General features: G+C 47.6%; 1 protein-coding gene across 1 annotated transcript in view; it reads left to right on the forward strand.

Annotated features, from left to right (window-relative positions):
* Positions 1–983: 983 nt before the first annotated feature.
* tmem101 (transmembrane protein 101) overlaps positions 984–12016 on the forward strand; it is a 28517-nt gene continuing 17484 nt past the window's right edge. The window contains exon 1 of the mRNA XM_060939451.1: positions 984–989. The gene's annotated coding sequence lies outside the window, so the exon portion shown is untranslated. The remainder of the gene's footprint in view (positions 990–12016) is intronic.

The raw sequence follows: 12016 nt of genomic DNA on the forward strand, positions 1-12016 counted from the left end.
CTGTCGCCTCACAGCAAGAAGGTCCGGGTTCGAGCCCCGTGGCCGGCGAGGGCCTTTCTGTGTGGAGTTTGCATGTTCTCCCCGTGTCCGCGTGGGTTTCCTCTGGGTGCTCCAGTTTCCCCCACAGTCCAAAGACATGCAGGTTAGGTTAACTGGTGACTCTAAATTGACCGTAGGTGTGAATGTGAGTATGAATGGCTGTCTGTGTCTATGTGTCAGCCCTGTGATGACCTGGCGACTTGTCCAGGGTGTACCCCGCCTTTCTCCTGTAGTCAGCTGGGATAGGCTCCAGCTTGCCTGCGACCCTGTAGAACAGGATAAAGCAGCTAGAGATGATGAGATGAGATAATAATAATATTAATAATAATAATAATAATAATAATAATAATAATAATAAACAGGCCGAAAACAATTGGGCTTTGCATCCCAGTGCTCGGGCCCTAATTAAGAAAAGTTGAAAGAAAGGTGGCAAAAATAGTGGGAAAAAGAGAGAACAGGAAGACGGTTTTATGGAATTCAAAGAAAAGTATGTCTGATGCGAAACACAAGGAAAACACAGAGAGAAGAAATGGTCATATCTTGGCTGCGTTTTAGTCATACAAGATTAAATAGCAATTTATTTACAATAAGGAAACAGAATACAGGAAGTTGTGAATTTTGTGGTCAAGAAGAAACTACAGAAAATGTTATGATTTACTGTCCAAAATATGAAACGATGAGAAGGGAACTGAGACTGAACCTTGAAAAACTTGGTAAAACTTAAATTTGGATTTGCGGGATCTTTTACAAAGAAGCTCAGGAGAGAAATGCTATTTATTTTTGTTTCAGTATCTCAGAAGAATGAAATTGATGGGGAGAATTCAATTTTTTTTTTTAAAGACAAGATATAGTTAGATAGCCCGAGCCACGCGCCATACCAATTGGTAGCGGTAATGCATCAAAACGTTGTTTGCCAACCGCCATAAAACACCAATAAGAAGAAGACGAAGCGGAAGGATTGGAGTGATCCTCGTAATTGGTTTACGGGAAGATTTTGTTTGGTTATCCTCGTAATTGGTTTACGGGAAGATTTTGTTTGGTTATCCTCGTAATTGGTTTACGGGAAGATTTTTATTTGGTTATCCTCGTAATTGGTTTACGGGAAGATTTTGTTTGGTTATCCTCGTAATTGGTTTACGGGAAGATTTTGTTTGGTTATCCTCGTAATTGGTTTACGGGAAGATTTTGTTTGGTTATCCTCATAATTGGTTTACGGGAAGATTTTTGTTTGGTTATGTGGTTTAGCATTCTACACAAACTCTAGACAATTTGGCCAGAGTTTCTCTAAGCTCCGGTGAGGTGGGACGAGGGCTGATAGGGCATGCCCGCCCTCTGAGCACCAATACACGTCAAGAAGAGCAAGGATTAACTCAAGCATATATCTCTTAATATTGTTAAAGGTCCCATGGCATGGTGGTTTGTTGATGCTTTAAACGGGCCCATGGAGGCTTCCGGATGTTATATCCACAGCCTTTTTCGAAATGAACCCTCGGCACGTAAATATAGCCTCCTGGGAGAAAGCCCCATTTCAGCGCTTTTCCCAGTGCGTCATTTTGCTAATGAGAAGCAGGAGGCGGGGAAGGGTAGAGGGTGGGGGCGGGCCATGGGGGGAGGGGGAGGGGCTTGACCAAGCTGCGCACACACATACTCGCTGCTATCAGCACCTGTAGCCACGCTGCTAAGACAAAACCCCGTTCTCCCTCGGACTCCTTTCGTAAACTCAACGTGACACAGAGAACAGAGAGTGAGAGTGTTCGGAGTGGTAGTTTATGAACGTATAATAACCTAGGCTTGAACACGCACTCCATAACCAAAGAGGATAGAAGCAGCAACTACAACAACATATTGCTTATCCAACAGAAGACATGCATTGCGGAGCAATAGTCAAACATAAGCTCATAAGTTACAGTCAATTTCCAGACTAAACTCAGTTTAACAGAGCATGCTGCATGCTCTTTAGTTTTGTAGCGCAGATTACCTGGCTAACTGCAGGAAGTGGTTAGCTGCACAGCTAATGTAGCCATTGCTAGGCTAACGCACCGATTTTAAAACACAGCAAAACGACCAGTTATACACTTACTTGTTCAGTGTTTGTTGCTGATGCGGCAGGGATGCTTGGTACGGACCCAGGCTTCAGTGACAGTTGATGTGCAAAACCTGCCCTGTACTGTCCCAAGTTGTGGAAACATTCCTCAGGAAAATGCTTCCGACAAACATACACCGTCTTAGGTAGACTCGACGGCGTATTATTGAAGTAAATAAAATTAAGTCACTGCGTCTTCAGGGGCTCTCCCGTCGGCAGTAAAAACAGACTCTTTTCTGTGTTGTCACATCCATGTACAGCGCAATTTCCATGTTTCGCTCGCTTAGGTGATGCCATGTTGTTGTGTCCTCTATGGTCTCCTCACTACAACTGGGCGGGGCAATCCATACAGTGGGTGGGAATCATTATGAAATTTCTAGCCACTGGGGTGACTTAAGAAGGTCAGAGGAACTCATTTTAACGTTAAAAAACCTAAGAAAGTGAAAATTTCATGCCATGGGACCTTTAAAGAAAGCTAGAATTCTTCTGTGACCTTGTGTCTCACTGTGTATTGTACTGTTATGATGACACATTGCTCGAGACATAATATTGATATCTTTTTGAACATTCTATCAGGACGTGACCTGCTCAAGGTCTAACTACAGGCTCAGTTTTGAGTTATTCTCATGCAGGCATTTGCAACGATTAATATCCCTTGAGATCACACCTCAGCCCGGTAGATGGCGGTAATACACATCGATTGTTAACCGCCAATAAATCGACAGAAGAAGAAGGAGGAGGATTGGAGTGAGAGCCGGAAACTGTTTGTCCTTGGAGGGTGCTGGTAGGTTGATTCATACATAGATTTACATAGAAGACTTGATTCCTCACCGCATATAGATAGTTTTCACTGACGTCACGGCATTCTGGGAAATGCCCCCCAGCTGCCATCTTGGAGGGCAAACAAAACAAACCATTGCTACTACTGGCTACGTTATCTCGGACGAATTTATGAAGTTATATAATCAGTTTTCTAAAATAAAGATCAATGTCAGCAAAATCAAGCAAACAGAAGTATATAGATACATTAGACGACATCTCATGACAACGGTATGCAGCCAAACTGGCCTTGATTGGGGGAATTGACCCCTACGAAGTGGACAAAGATGCATTTTCAAGTGACTATGCAGGGCTGCCAAAGCCTGAAACTGCCAAAGCCTGCTCCAAAGCCTGAAACTGACTTCATCAAACTTTAAAGGCTGTCTGATATATACAACTTTATATATTCACAGCGCGCCTTTTGGCGGATGCCGCCTGAATCGCACAGATCCGGGTTGGGTTTTTTTGGGGGGGGGCGTTGGAGTGTCTGATTGTAATTTCAAAGTAAATTCTGTATTAAAATTACTAAATAAGCAAATCCGTTACAGTCCATGAAACAGGAAGTATAAGGATGAGAAAAAAAAACAATTTAAATCGGGAAGCTGCGCACATTTGTGCAGTTCTGCACACCGCTCAGGCTGCACAAATGAGCGCAGCTTCCCGATTTAAACTGGTTTTTTTTCTTATCCTTATACTTCCTGTTTCATGGACTGTAACAGATTTGCTTATTTAGTAATTTTAATACAGAATTTACTTTGAAATTATAATCAGTGTTCAGAATTGCGGTGCCAGGTCTTAATTATTTTGACCTTTAGAAGTAGTGAACAGGCACCCTTGTCAGACATAGTGGCTCCCAACTCGTTAGTTGTCAGGGCATGTTACAACATGCCAACTTCAGACACCCTGGCGCCACTGTCCATCACACGCCAACTTCAGACACCCTGGCGCCACTGTCCATCACACTGTGCTGCGTGGACTATATAAGATGCGCACAAACATCGAGGAAAACACAGCACACATCAGACGGGGACTCCATGCAACACCTGCTTCTCATCAGTGAATATTTGGATCCGTTTCTCTCTTTCTTTCTCGGTTTCATTTCTTTCTTGCTTTCTGTCTTTCTATCGCGGACGTGTCAGGATCCAACGTCCATCATTTGTGCCGTGTGAGCATTCCGTGCGTCCTTGAATGTAAGTTGTTTATTGTTGCGTAGCTACTGTGTTATGTGTGTACTCGTTATCTGTAACTGTTACATGTGGCGGTAAGGCTAGCGAGTATTTCTTCTCCTTTTCTCTCATCCTGTGTCTGTCTATTTTCTTACGTGTTTGTTCTGTTCTGTTCAGTAGCCATGTAATGATAGCGCTTGTTTTCTCGACCACGGTTTGTTACGGGAGCACATTTCATTATTAGCCATTGCCGTGTTGGGAGTGTAGTGGTGGTATGTACAGTTCATAATCGCGCCACATATTCTAACCTTCTATGCGCAATACAGCGCGGGGCAGCGCTTAAAGGAGCCACGCTCCCCTTCATTCAGCCGACACACTCTGTGTCTTCATGCGGGTGTGACTCGCTGTAAGCAGTTGCACCACGCACCTTGGTAATGATAGCTGCTGTAGGCAGCTATCCTCATCCTCCGTGTACGTTGTACACATTGTACATATTGTGTACATATCGTGTATATAGTCAGTATCTAGTGTGTTGTGTTATTTATTATGGGGTGTAAATAGCATTCATTGGGCTTTACATTGTTTTACTTATATAGTATTCATTTGTGTGTTTTACATTTGTATTACATTGTATATAGTTATTGTTCATTTGCGTTAATATATATTTAATGCGATGTGTATTTGTATTTATATCATTGTCATTATTTACATTATTGCTTGTGTGTATATTATTGCTCATGTCTTGTTGTATTTGTATTTTATTCTGTTTTCTAGTAAAACCACGGTTTACACGGTTTCTCGTGAGTGGACATCCATTAATTCCTGTTCTAACCGGACAGCCTGTGTAGCTTGCTGTATACCCGATCCAGTGTCCCCCTTATACAGTCCTTTACCCTGTCCATCACCGGACACCCATTTTTATATGGTCCTTCGAGCCGGATACAGCGTTCTACACAGTCAGGATGTCCACTCATGATGGCAGTGCCCGTCCTCGCCGTGAGCACCACCACCCCAGGCACCTGGATGACTACGTGGTGACCCAGACTCAGCGACGGCTGCCACAGGACGGCGTACACACCCAGGATGATTCTTCCCACGTGGGAGACAGCAGGCCCCGGGAGCCATCACACACTCCCCCTGCTGGGCAGACTCCCCTGGACACGTCAGCAGCTATCCTCCTCGCCCTTCAGCAGATACGGGAGGACAATCGGCAGCTGCAGCGGGATGTGCAGTACCTGTTGCAACAACAACACTATGCATCACCTCCACGCACACCAGCGAGGGACATCCAGGTTCCAGCCGTCACGCCTGGAACCCACCCAGCAGTCCTATCATCACCACTGCAGCATGACAGAACATACAGCCCTGCTGACTCAACCAGTGGACATCGCCGCGCCCCGGTGGCAGAGCAGTCATCACCTCTACCTCGGCCACACATCGCAGGAGCTGAGGCAGTGACGTCCACACCGCCACACGGAGGAGCTCCCCATCTGCCAACACCACAGACGGCAGAGCTGACAGAGCACCTGAGGAGCATGCATCTGCCACGGGGTCACTCATTCACGTCATCCTCACCCTCTCCTGCCACCCCACAGTACTCAGCGCCATTCAGCCCACGGCGCCCTTCATCTGCTCAAAGACAGCGGACGTCATCACCGGTGTCGGCCGGTCAGAGGGCAGTGGCACCAGATCATCACAGGCTGTCACCTGTCCCACAGCGACTGACATCTCTTCCCCCTCAGGAGCTGACCTACCATGGGCCCAAGATGAGAATCCCAGCGTTCACCGAGGACGACCCACGGCAGTTCAACAGGATGCAGCTGGCGCTCGACAACGTCCTACCACCCGACGCGACAGAGCGCTTCAAATATCAGATCCTGCTGGACCACCTGAAGCTAGAGGATGCTGTCCTGGTAGCGGATGCTTACTGCCACAGTAGCTACCCCTACAGTGATACGATGGCAGCCCTCACGAAGCTCTTTGGGCAGCCCCGCAAACTGGCACTCAGGCAGATCAACCAGGTCTTGGCTGAGCCCCCTGTCAGGAGCGGTGACCAGAGAGGCTTCAGGAACTTCGCCCTGAAGGTGCAGTCCTTGGTGGGGATGCTGGATAAGATGGGGACCCAGGAACAGCTTGAGCTATGGTGTGGTTCGCATGTGTCTCGGTTGCTGCCCAAGCTGCCTCACGAGCTGCGTACTGCCTTCAGGCGGTACATCGACCCAGACCGTGTGCCTGTCCCCACACTCCTGGACTTCGCCGCATGGTTACAGTACGAGGTTGGTGTGCAGCTGGACGAGACCAACGACCCGCCAAAGGCAACAGCGAACCAGGCAGAGTGGCAGCGGAGCACCAGAGGCAAGCAGCCGGCAGCCACACGCTCCACCACGGTCCTGCTGGTAGACCCCCCAACCAAGTCAACTCAGCAGCCATCAAAGTCAGCTCCACGCACACCCGCCAAGGTGGAGCCTCCAAAGAAGTACTGCCCCTTCTGCAACAGCACGGAGCACTACTTCAACCAGTGCACTGCGTTCAAGAGTATGTCACTGGAACCAAGGCTCCAGTGGATCAAGACCGGGAAGAAGTGCTGGAGGTGTGGACGCGACCATCAAGCAGCTCAGTGCTACCTCAAGGCACGGTGCCCGAAGTGCAATCGCCTGCACCTCGAGGTACTGCATGAGGTGAATGCACAAAGCAGGCCGGAGACTGCGACACTGTCTTCACCCAGCCAGCCATCCACCTACTACCTCGACCCAGCACGGAGAGGTAGTTGTGTGCTGCTGAAGATGGTGAAGGTCCTCCTTCATCACGGGGGCAAGAAGATGGAGACCTACGCCATCCTCGATGACGGGTCAGAGCGCACCATGCTCCTCCCCCAAGCAGCGCAGCAGCTTGGCCTCAAAGGACAGAGTGAGAACCTGGCCCTCCGCACCATCCGTCATGACATCAGAACGGTGCCGGGGAGGTCAGTGTCCTTCTCTGTGTCATCCCTCAGTCAACCGCAGCAGCGGTACAAGATACAGCGGGCTTTCACATCACCCGAACTGGGACTGTCCCCTCATTCACACCCAGTTGAGGCCCTCCAAAGGACCTACCGCCACCTCAGAGGGCTGCCTCTTCACTCCGTTACTCAGGCCCGTCCGCTGCTCCTCATTGGGTCTGACTACCCAGACCTTCTCATCCCCATCGAGCCTGTGCACATAGGCCCACTAGGTGGACCCATTGCCCTGAAGACACGCCTTGGGTGGACACTTCAAGGCCCCGCCAAGGCTGTCAAGCGTCGGTCTTCCACCCCAGCGTGCCTGTTCATCAGTGCACCGTCACCATCAGTGGAGCTGCTGCAGGATGCCACCAAGCTGCAGAAGTCCCAGTTCTGCGGCCACATCACCGTGACCTCTGACCCTGCGTTGCCTGATGCAGGGAACTTCAGTCAATATCCAGAGCTGCTGGAGGCCACAGTCAGAGCGCGTCACGGGGCGGCCACACCCGCCATCACAGCTGAGGACTACAGGCAAGCGGAGATGGCACTCCTCAGGAAGGCACAGAGTGACTCCTTCCCCGAAGACCTCACCCTGCTCTCAGCGGGGAAGCCAGTCTCCACTGACAGCAGGATCCTCACATCGTCCCCGGAGTACGACGCTGAGACACAGCTGATCCGGGTCGGAGGTCGTCTGCGCAGGTGTGACACGGTTGAGGAGGAGACTCTACACCCCATCCTGCTTGACCCTCAGCACCCCATCACACAGCTCATCATCCGAGACTTCGACAGCCACCTGGCGCACCCAGGACCAGAGCGAGTGTTTGCTGAGCTGCGCCGGCGGTACTGGATCGTGCGTGGGAGAGCGGCTGTCAAGAAACATCAGCACAGCTGTCCAGAGTGTCAGAAGTGGCGAGGCACACCAGTGATCCCCAGAATGGCTGACTTGCCACCATCAAGTCTGCGCTTGCACAAGCCAGCCTTCTATTCCACTGGAATGGATTGTTTCGGGCCGTACCTCATCAAGATTGGCCGACGCACTGAGAAACGGTGGGGCATCGTTTTCAAGTGCCTGACAACCCATGCAGTGCATCTAGACCTCCTCACCAGCATGGACACTGATGCTTTCTTGATGGCCCTGCGGCGCTTCATCGCACGCCGAGGGAAGCCACATGAGCTGCTCTCCGACCAAGGCACCAATTTCAGAGGGGGTCAGTCTGAACTGCAGGAGACGTTCAAAGCCCTCAGCCCAGAGCTACAGTCCCACTTAGCCAGTCAACAGATTGACTTCAAGTTCAATCCTCCACATGCTCCGCACTTCGGTGGTTCCTGGGAACGGGAGATCCGTTCCATCAAAGCTGCCCTACACACTACACTCGATGCACAGACAGTCACTGAGGAGGTGTTGAGGACAGTGCTGATCGAGGTGGAAAGCATCATCAACTCCAAGCCCTTGGGTTACACCTCGTCAGACATCGCAGATCCAGATCCCATCACTCCAAACATGCTGCTGATGGGGCGGCACGACCCCTCCATACCACAAGTGGTCTACACCGACTCCGACATCCTGAGCAGGCGCAGGTGGAGACAGTGCCAGGCCCTTGTGGACCAATTCTGGGCTAAGTTCATCAGGAACTACCTGCCCTCTCTTCAAACCCGCTCCAAGTGGCAACGAGACCGGGAGGACCTCATCGTTGACAGCATCATGATGATTGTCGACCCTCAACTCCCACGTGCCCTGTGGCCTGTGGGCAAGGTCACTGCTGTCATCCCTGGAGCAGATGGCAGGGTACGTACTGCACAGGTGCAGGTCAAGGACCGGACCTACACACGCCCAGTCTCACGCCTGGTGAGACTCCCTTCACTCCCTCAGGACACCTCTGCCTGACATCATGGACACAACTTTGTTCCACAAAGTTGGGGGCGGCTGTTCAGAATTGCGGTGCCAGGTCTTAATTATTTTGACCTTTAGAAGTAGTGAACAGGCACCCTTGTCAGACATAGTGGCTCCCAACTCGTTAGTTGTCAGGGCATGTTACAACATGCCAACTTCAGACACCCTGGCGCCACTGTCCATCACACGCCAACTTCAGACACCCTGGCGCCACTGTCCATCACACTGTGCTGCGTGGACTATATAAGATGCGCACAAACATCGAGGAAAACACAGCACACATCAGACGGGGACTCCATGCAACACCTGCTTCTCATCAGTGAATATTTGGATCCGTTTCTCTCTTTCTTTCTCGGTTTCATTTCTTTCTTGCTTTCTGTCTTTCTATCGCGGACGTGTCAGGATCCAACGTCCATCATTTGTGCCGTGTGAGCATTCCGTGCGTCCTTGAATGTAAGTTGTTTATTGTTGCGTAGCTACTGTGTTATGTGTGTACTCGTTATCTGTAACTGTTACATGTGGCGGTAAGGCTAGCGAGTATTTCTTCTCCTTTTCTCTCATCCTGTGTCTGTCTATTTTCTTACGTGTTTGTTCTGTTCTGTTCAGTAGCCATGTAATGATAGCGCTTGTTTTCTCGACCACGGTTTGTTACGGGAGCACATTTCATTATTAGCCATTGCCGTGTTGGGAGTGTAGTGGTGGTATGTACAGTTCATAATCGCGCCACATATTCTAACCTTCTATGCGCAATACAGCGCGGGGCAGCGCTTAAAGGAGCCACGCTCCCCTTCATTCAGCCGACACACTCTGTGTCTTCATGCGGGTGTGACTCGCTGTAAGCAGTTGCACCACGCACCTTGGTAATGATAGCTGCTGTAGGCAGCTATCCTCATCCTCCGTGTACGTTGTACACATTGTACATATTGTGTACATATCGTGTATATAGTCAGTATCTAGTGTGTTGTGTTATTTATTATGGGGTGTAAATAGCATTCATTGGGCTTTACATTGTTTTACTTATATAGTATTCATTTGTGTGTTTTACATTTGTATTACATTGTATATAGTTATTGTTCATTTGCGTTAATATATATTTAATGCGATGTGTATTTGTATTTATATCATTGTCATTATTTACATTATTGCTTGTGTGTATATTATTGCTCATGTCTTGTTGTATTTGTATTTTATTCTGTTTTCTAGTAAAACCACGGTTTACACGGTTTCTCGTGAGTGGACATCCATTAATTCCTGTTCTAACCGGACAGCCTGTGTAGCTTGCTGTATACCCGATCCAGTGTCCCCCTTATACAGTCCTTTACCCTGTCCATCACCGGACACCCATTTTTATAATCAGACACTCCAACGCCCCCCCTAAAAAAAAAACCCGGATCTGCGCGATTCAGGCGGCATCCGCCAAAAGGCGCGCTGTTTGCATCCCAAACACAAATGAAATCATACAGAATAGACCTAAAATATTTTTCAAAAATGACCCTTGCGTGAGTGAAGCGACAAGTTTCAAATAGAAATGTGACAAACGAGCGGTATTAAGTGTACATTGCAATGTAAACGGTTCCAGCGGTTCCAGTTAGGCATTCTCCAGACATTGTTCACATGATGTTTTGGTTTCCAAAAACAAACTTAAACACAATTGATTGTTTATTTAAACAACTTACCACTTATAAAATGATCGGAGCAGATTTTGCTGTGTTTGGAAGGCTGATAATCCTTGCGGTTGATTCTCGCAAGCCATAGATTTCTCCTTTGTATGCTGAGCTTGTTTGCTGCCTTCGTGCTCCCTACAGTGGGAATTCCATAAAAGCTCCGCTTGACGTCATCATCTGACCTATTACGACAGCCGTGAATACAGCAGGTGTGCACCATTGCTAGCTTTAAATAGTAGTAATGTAACTATAAATGTAAATAATATATAAATGAATGTAACTCGCGCACTACAATGTGTGCTCAGTGACCCGTACGGTAAGCTAGCCCTCCAAGATGGCCGCCACCAGGGAATCCCCGACTCTGTGACGTCATGTGAAAACTATCTATTCCAGAACGTCCGCACAGGGCGGCCATCTTACCACAGACAAGGGGTATGAAGACTTACGCAAGCACAGCACAGCACTCACATTATGATTTACAGGAAATCAAAGTACTGACTTTGACAAGATGATGTGTGTGTTTTAATTGTAGATGTTTATATCAGTATGTTTAGTTTTATTTTAACTGCACATTGGAGCCTAGTCAAATGAAATTTCAATCTTCTGTGCTAACATATATTGACTTTGACATGATAATCAGCTTTGAATGTTCTTTTTGTAAATGTAAAGATATCTTTTTATCCTTGGAAGTATAACCACATGTGATTTAATTAAATGCTTTTTTTGTCACAAACTACCGTGAGTCGCTGTCACTGTTTTATACTGTTACTTACTCGGGCAGTGCATTTGTTATTATGCTATGATGTGAGTTTACATTTGTTATTATGCTATGATGTGAGTGCATTAGGTTTTTGAGGTGGATGAAGTATTTCTGAAGTTTCAGAAGTGAGTAAGCTGTTTATTTAACTTTAGCTTCCCCTACGGCCCTATCACATGTAAAAATATTTTCACTAAAAATTGGAAATAAATTGTATGGTTATTTGTCCTAAGGCCACAGTTATCCATAAGTATGCAGTGTTAGGCTTCTCACAGCATAGGAATTTCAGCATGCATCCTGTCTTACAGTCTGTAGTATACTGAAATATTTCCGCCAAGCTATGCGTATTTTTTTAAAACATAAAATGATTATTCATCATTAATATCATAAATACATACTTCCGTTTGTTTGGTTTTTTATATAACAAATCAAACCGTTTGAATATTGATTGAAATTTGAGGAAGTTACGGTCATCTGAAAAGTACATATCGCTACCAACACAATGTAATGGGTAAGCCAGCTGTCTGAGGTAAGATGGCCGCCATGTGCGGACGTTCGACTTCGTTGACGGGCAACGGGGACGAGGCATCTAGTCTTCTATGTAAATCTATGGATTCATA

This window comes from Neoarius graeffei, chromosome 14 (genome assembly GCF_027579695.1).
Source record: "Neoarius graeffei isolate fNeoGra1 chromosome 14, fNeoGra1.pri, whole genome shotgun sequence".
Taxonomy (NCBI): Eukaryota; Metazoa; Chordata; class Actinopteri; order Siluriformes; family Ariidae; genus Neoarius; species Neoarius graeffei.